The sequence below is a fragment of the Panthera tigris genome, chromosome C1, assembly GCF_018350195.1.
Source record: "Panthera tigris isolate Pti1 chromosome C1, P.tigris_Pti1_mat1.1, whole genome shotgun sequence".
Classification (NCBI taxonomy): domain Eukaryota; kingdom Metazoa; phylum Chordata; class Mammalia; order Carnivora; family Felidae; genus Panthera; species Panthera tigris.
Genome location: NC_056667.1, coordinates 118,046,356 through 118,052,683, shown reverse-complemented (window position 1 = coordinate 118,052,683; position 6,328 = coordinate 118,046,356).

The following is a 6,328-nucleotide window of genomic DNA, read 5'->3' as shown; positions in this document are numbered from 1 at the left end:
CTTGATATTCTGTTTTAAAAATTTTTTTTTCTAATGTTTATTTATTTTTGGGAGAGAGAGAAAGAGAGAGAGAGAGAAGGGGAGGGGCAGAGAGAGAGACACAGAATCTGAAGCAGGCTCCAGGCTCTGAGCAGTCAGCACAAAGCCCGATGCTCGAACTCACGAACTGTGAGATCACGACCTGAGCCAAAGTTGGGCATTTAACCAACCGAGCCACCTAGGTGCCCCAGTCACCACTTGATATTCTGATTATTGAAGTGTTCTGTGTCACAGAAATAACTGAATTTCTTTGTCAATTGAGTAATAGTCTTTTGTTATTTACAAAATAAGTTTCATCTTCAAGGAGATTCATAAAAAGGATTTTTTTTTAACAAACACAGGTTTTTGAAATCTTTAAAAATCGTAAAACTGAAACAGGTGGAAGTTTCCAAAACTAACAGAAAAGGCTACATTCAAACCAAACAAGAATCAGAAATGTGGGACTAAATAAACTGGAAAAGATGATTATAATTTGTGACTCTTGTTTGAAACATTGCTGGTTTTCTAACATTTGCTCTTCCAGATTAAGGAAATTTCCTCTTAAAATACATATGACTTACAGAAATGTTATAAAATATTCCCTTGTGAACAATTTGAAGCATTTAACGATTTTCTCTGCCTACACCCTCTGAAATTCAAACCGTCTCAGCAAATATTTTTCCTTTCAGGGCAGTGATCATCATTTACATAAGTTCAATGAGAACCTGTTCTCCTTGTAACAGGACACCACTGGAAACATTGGTTACTCTGCCAAGGCTTTGACTGGAATGTCATATTTGAGAGTCATGCATAGAGTCAGATATGACCAGACAGCTTTAAGGAACTAAGGTTGACTTTCTGAAACGTGGAGCCATAAAGCCCCTTGGAACTATTGGCCGGATACCTTGCTTACAGAGTTTCCAGCAGCCTCCCCAGGTGATTAAAGAAGGTCACTTCCTGGCAGGTGCAGGAACCTCAGGATGCTTTGGAGACCTCGTGAAGAAGAATTCACCCAAATCTACAAGTATTGCAGGCATGCCTAATGGCAAGCACTTGGCTTGGCCTCTGGCCTAGAGGGCCTACTACAAATTCAATCGAATTTCCTTATAAAAAGTTCCAGCAAAGCAAATTGTAAAAGATTATATAACCAATCGCTATTCTTGCTGAGCTGATGTAAATAATTAGGCCAAGTTCTCTAAAATTGGACCCGTTTTACAAACCAATTAGTCTTGGTTTGGCAATCTCTGAAAATAAGGGTAATCTTGGAGGGAAAACAAATTATGTTTCAATAACACATCTTTGCGGATGTTAAATTCTAGTCCTGATTGTCTTTAAATGTTTGTTCCTTGCCTAAACTAGACAACTTGGGGTAAACCTCAGAGAAATTGTCGCAAAACTCATATATAGACAACCTTTGTGACTGTTGCTCTCTGGACCATCCAGAAGGATCACCACAGACATTTGAATTACAAACCAGAAAAACCCATCTGATTCCCGCCACCTGTTCCCGCTCTATCTGAGGATGCTTCAAGCCTGACATCTAGAAATCTCACTGGCAGAACTTGAGACCCAGACACTCAGTTTATAATTTGCTGTAACCATTAACCTATATGCTTTTGTTTCCATACAAGTGCCTCTTATGAATTACCTGAAAAAAAACAACATAATAGTGACTATATGATGGTTAACACCACCTACTACATAATCAAGGTCCTTCAATGACTCTCAAAATAACTTATTATTGAACACTAAAGTAACTCAAAAGCATCAAACAGTTCTACAAAATGAAATGCCATTAGATGTTTTAACTGCTTCACAAGGTGGAACCTGTGCTCTCATAAAAACAAAATGCTGTGTATACATTCCAGATGACCACGAAAATATTTCTGAGTTTCTAACTGACAAATGCTCACATTGGCACTTTAAAAAGAGCCCTCTCTTTCTGTTAATAATTGGTTAAACTCCTGGACTAAAGAAAGATTTTTGTCAACTATCAAAGCACTCTTCCCAACAAACAAGAGTCCAGGGCCATATTCTACCAAACTTTTAAAGAAAAATTAATACCTATTCTTTTGAAGCTTTTCCGAAAATAGAAATAGAAGGAAAACTTCCAAACTCATTTTACGAGACCAGCAGTATCTTGATTCCAAAACCAGACAAAGAGGCCAAAAGGAGAACCATAGACCAATTTCCCTGGTGAAAATGGGTGCAAAAATTCTCAAGATACTAGCCAACCAAATCCAACAATACATGAAAATAATTATTCACCGCGATCGAGTGGGACTTATTCCGGGGCGGCAGGGCTGGCTCAATATCCACACATCAATCGACATGATGCATCACATAAATAAAAGAAAGGATAAGAACCACACGATCCTCTCAATAGATGCAGAAAAGACACTTGACAAAATACAGCATCCTTTCTCGATAAAAACCCTCAAGAAAGTAGGGATGGATGGAACATAAGCAAGATCATAAAGGCCAGATACAAAAGACCTACCACTAATACCATCCTCAATGGGGAAGAACTGAGAGCTTTCCCCCTAAGGTCAGGCATACGACAGGGATGTCCACTCTCACCACTGTTGTTCAACACGGTGTTGGAAGTCTTAGCCTCAGCAATCAGACAACGCAAAGAAATAAAAGGCATCCAAATTGGCAAGGAAGAAGTCAAACTTTCACTCTTCACGGATGACATGATACTCTAAGTGGAAAACCCAAAAGACTCCACCCAAAAACTGGTAGAACTGATACATGAATTCAGCAAAGTCGCAGGACATAAAATTAATGTACAGAAATCAGTTGCATTTCTATACACCAAATATGAAGCAGCAGAAAGAGAAATCAAGGAATCGGTCCCATTTACAATTGCACCAAAACCATAAAATACCTAGGAATAAACCTAACCAAAGAGGTAAAAGATCTGTACTCTGAAAACTGTAGAAAGCTTATGAATGAAATTGAAGAAGACACAAAGAAATGAAAAAGACCTTCCACGTTCATGAATTGGAAGCACAAATATTGTTAAAATTTGATACTACCCAAAGCAATCTACATATTTGATGCAATCCTATCATGGAGCTAAAACAAACAATCCTAAAATCTGTATGGAACCACAAAAGACCCCAACTAGCCAAAGTAATGTTGAAAAAGAAAACCAAAGCGGGAGGCATTACAATCCCAGACTTTAGCCTCTACTACAAAGCTGTAATCATCAAGAGAGTATGGTACTGGTGCAAAAGCAGACACATAAACCAATGGAATAGAATAGAGAACCCAGAATTGGGCCCACAAATGTATGGCCAACTAATCTTTGACAAAGCAGGAAAGAGTATCCAATGGAAAAAAGATAGTCTCTTTAGCAAATGATGCTGGGAGAACTGGACAGCAACATGCAGAAGAATGAAACTGAACCACTTTCTCACACCATACACAAAAATAAACTCACAATGGATGAAAGACCTAAATGTGAGACAGGAAACCATCAAAATCCTAAAGGAGAAAACAGGCAACAACCTCTTTGACCTCAGCCACAGCAACTTCTTACTAGACGTGTCTCCAGAAGCAAGGGAAATAAAAGCAAAAATGAACTATTGGGATTTCATCAAGATGAAAAGCTTCTGCACAGCAAAGGAAAAAAATCAACAAGGCAAAAAAGCAGCCAACGGGATGGGAGAAAATATTTGCAAATGACATATCAGATAAAGGGTTAGTATCCAAAACCTATAAAGAACTTATCAAACTCAACACCTAAAAAACAAATAATCCAGTGAAGAAATGGGCAAAAGACGTGAATAGACACTTTTCCAAAAAAGACATCCAGATAGCTAACAGACACATGAGAAGATACTCAACATCACTCATCATCAGGGAAATACAAGTCAAAACCACAGTGAGATACCACCTCACACCTGTCAGAATGGCTAAAATTAATAACTTAGGAAACAACAGATGTTGGCAAGGATGTGGAGAAAGGGGAAAACACTTTTGCACTGTTGGTGGGAATGCAAACTGGTACTCCCACTCTGGAAAACATTATGGAGGTTCACCAAAAAATTAAAAATATGGGCACCCGGGTAGCTCAGTTGGTTGAGTGACTTTGGCTCAGGTCATGATCTTGCAGTTCATGAGTTCGAGCCCCACATCAGGCTCCGTGTTGACAGCTCAGAGCCTGAAGCCTGCTGTGGATTCTGTGTCTCCCTCTCTCTCTGCCCTTCCCCCACTCATGCACGCACTCTCTCTCTCTCAAAAATAAATAAACATTACAAAAATTTTTTTAAAAATTAAAAATAGAGTTGTTCTACAACTCAGCAATTGCACTACTAGGTAATTATCCAAAGGATACAAAAATGTTGATTCAAAGGGGCACATGCAGGGGCGCCTGGGTGGCTCAGTTGGTTGGGCGTCCAACTTCAGCTCAGGTCATGAACTCATGGTCCGTGGGTTCGAGCCCCACGTTGGGCTCGGGCTTAGAGCCTGGAGTCTGCTTCAGATTCTGTGTCTCCCTCTCTCCCTCTGACCCTCCCCTGTTCATGCTCTGTCTCTCTCTGTCTCAAAAATAAATAAACATTAAAAAAAAAATTTTAAAAAAAACAAAGGGGTACATGAATCCCAATGTTTATAGCTGCACCATTGACAATAGCCAAATTATGGAAAGAGCCCAAGTGTCCATCAACGGATGAATGAATAAAGAAAATGTGGTATATATATGTGTATATATATATATATATATATATATACACATATATATACATATACATATATATGTACATACATATATGTGTGTATATATATACACATATATATACATAACATATACACATATATGTATATGTATATATATGTGTATATATATATATATATGTATATATATACACATACTATGGAGTATACTTAGTGATCACAAAGAATGAAATGTTGTCATTTGCAACAATGTGGAACTACAATGTATTATGCTAAGCGAAGTAAGTCAGAGAGATAAATATCATATCTCATTCATGTGAAATTTAAGAAGCAAAACAGACGAACAAGGGAAGGAAAAATAAGATAAAAACAGAGAGGGAGGCAAACCATAAGAGACTCTTAAATCCAGAAAACACACAGAGAGTTGTTGGAGGGGTGTATGGGTGGGGGGATGGGCATTATGGAAGGCACTAGTTGTGATGGGCACTGGGGTTGATATGTAAGTGATGAATCGCTCAATTCTATTACACTCTGTTAACTAACTTGGATTTCAATAAAATTTTTTAAGAGAGGATTCTTATTTGGGCTTCTTTTTGTTATTTTAATCATGTTTTGCTGTTTTCTTCCATGTCTCTCCACCTGGTGCCAAGACTCCTTCACTGCAAGCCAAGAAGTTCTACTCAAGAAAACACCCATATGCTAGCAACTCTAGATACAGCTGCCTTAGCCTTTCCTAACTCCTAGTAAATTCTCAACTGACCAACCTCGACCGGTAGGTAGGGACATCTCTATGCCCCTGTTCAGCAGACAAAGCCACAGAAGGTGAGACGTTCCACCTTCAAAAACCTTTAAAGATTTAAGGGTCAAAGTTGTTGGGGGGGGGTGGAGGGGGGGTGGCAGGGAATGATGAGGGAAACAAAGGCAAGAAAAATGTAGTTTAAATAAATCCCTTACGGCCTTCAGCCCACTGATAGATCCCAGACACCTGCAGCTCTCGACATCCCTCCAGGAATCTGTGGCTGCTTTCATGCCTTAAAGTTTACATGTCATTAAAAACTAAAAGCAACCTTATCTTGACAATAGCTTAATCCTCACGGTCCTCAAAGACCCTGCTTTCAGCATACAGAAAGTCTTCAGAAACTAATTTTATCTCTCTCCTCACCTCCACAAACTTAAAAGTATACAATCAGTCACTCCTCACAACCCCAGGGCAGCTCTTTCTGCCCCTGGGTCCTGTCCTCCCCTGCTTTGAATGAAATCATCTTTTTGCCCCCCAAAACGTCTCAAGAACTTTCTTAGCCCTTTGCTCACCGACCCCATTTCAAATTTCCTCAAGAGGAGAAAGAGTTCCCTGAGCGCTTTGCACAGGACACAGGACAAGGAAGGAGACTTTACCAAGGCAGAAGTGGGGGGCCTGACAGGAAGCACATTTCTTATGGAACTGCCTTTTTCAGTGTCTGTCTTCCTCTCCCCGAACACCCTTTCTTCCCCTCTCAGGTTGGGTGACTGTGTTTTAACGAGCCCTCCTAAGTGCCAGGCATTTCTCTGGTAATTTCTCAATTCTCACACCACGTGAGGGGGTATATTCTCCTAGATTACAGCTGAGGGGATCAAGGTTCAGTGGGGA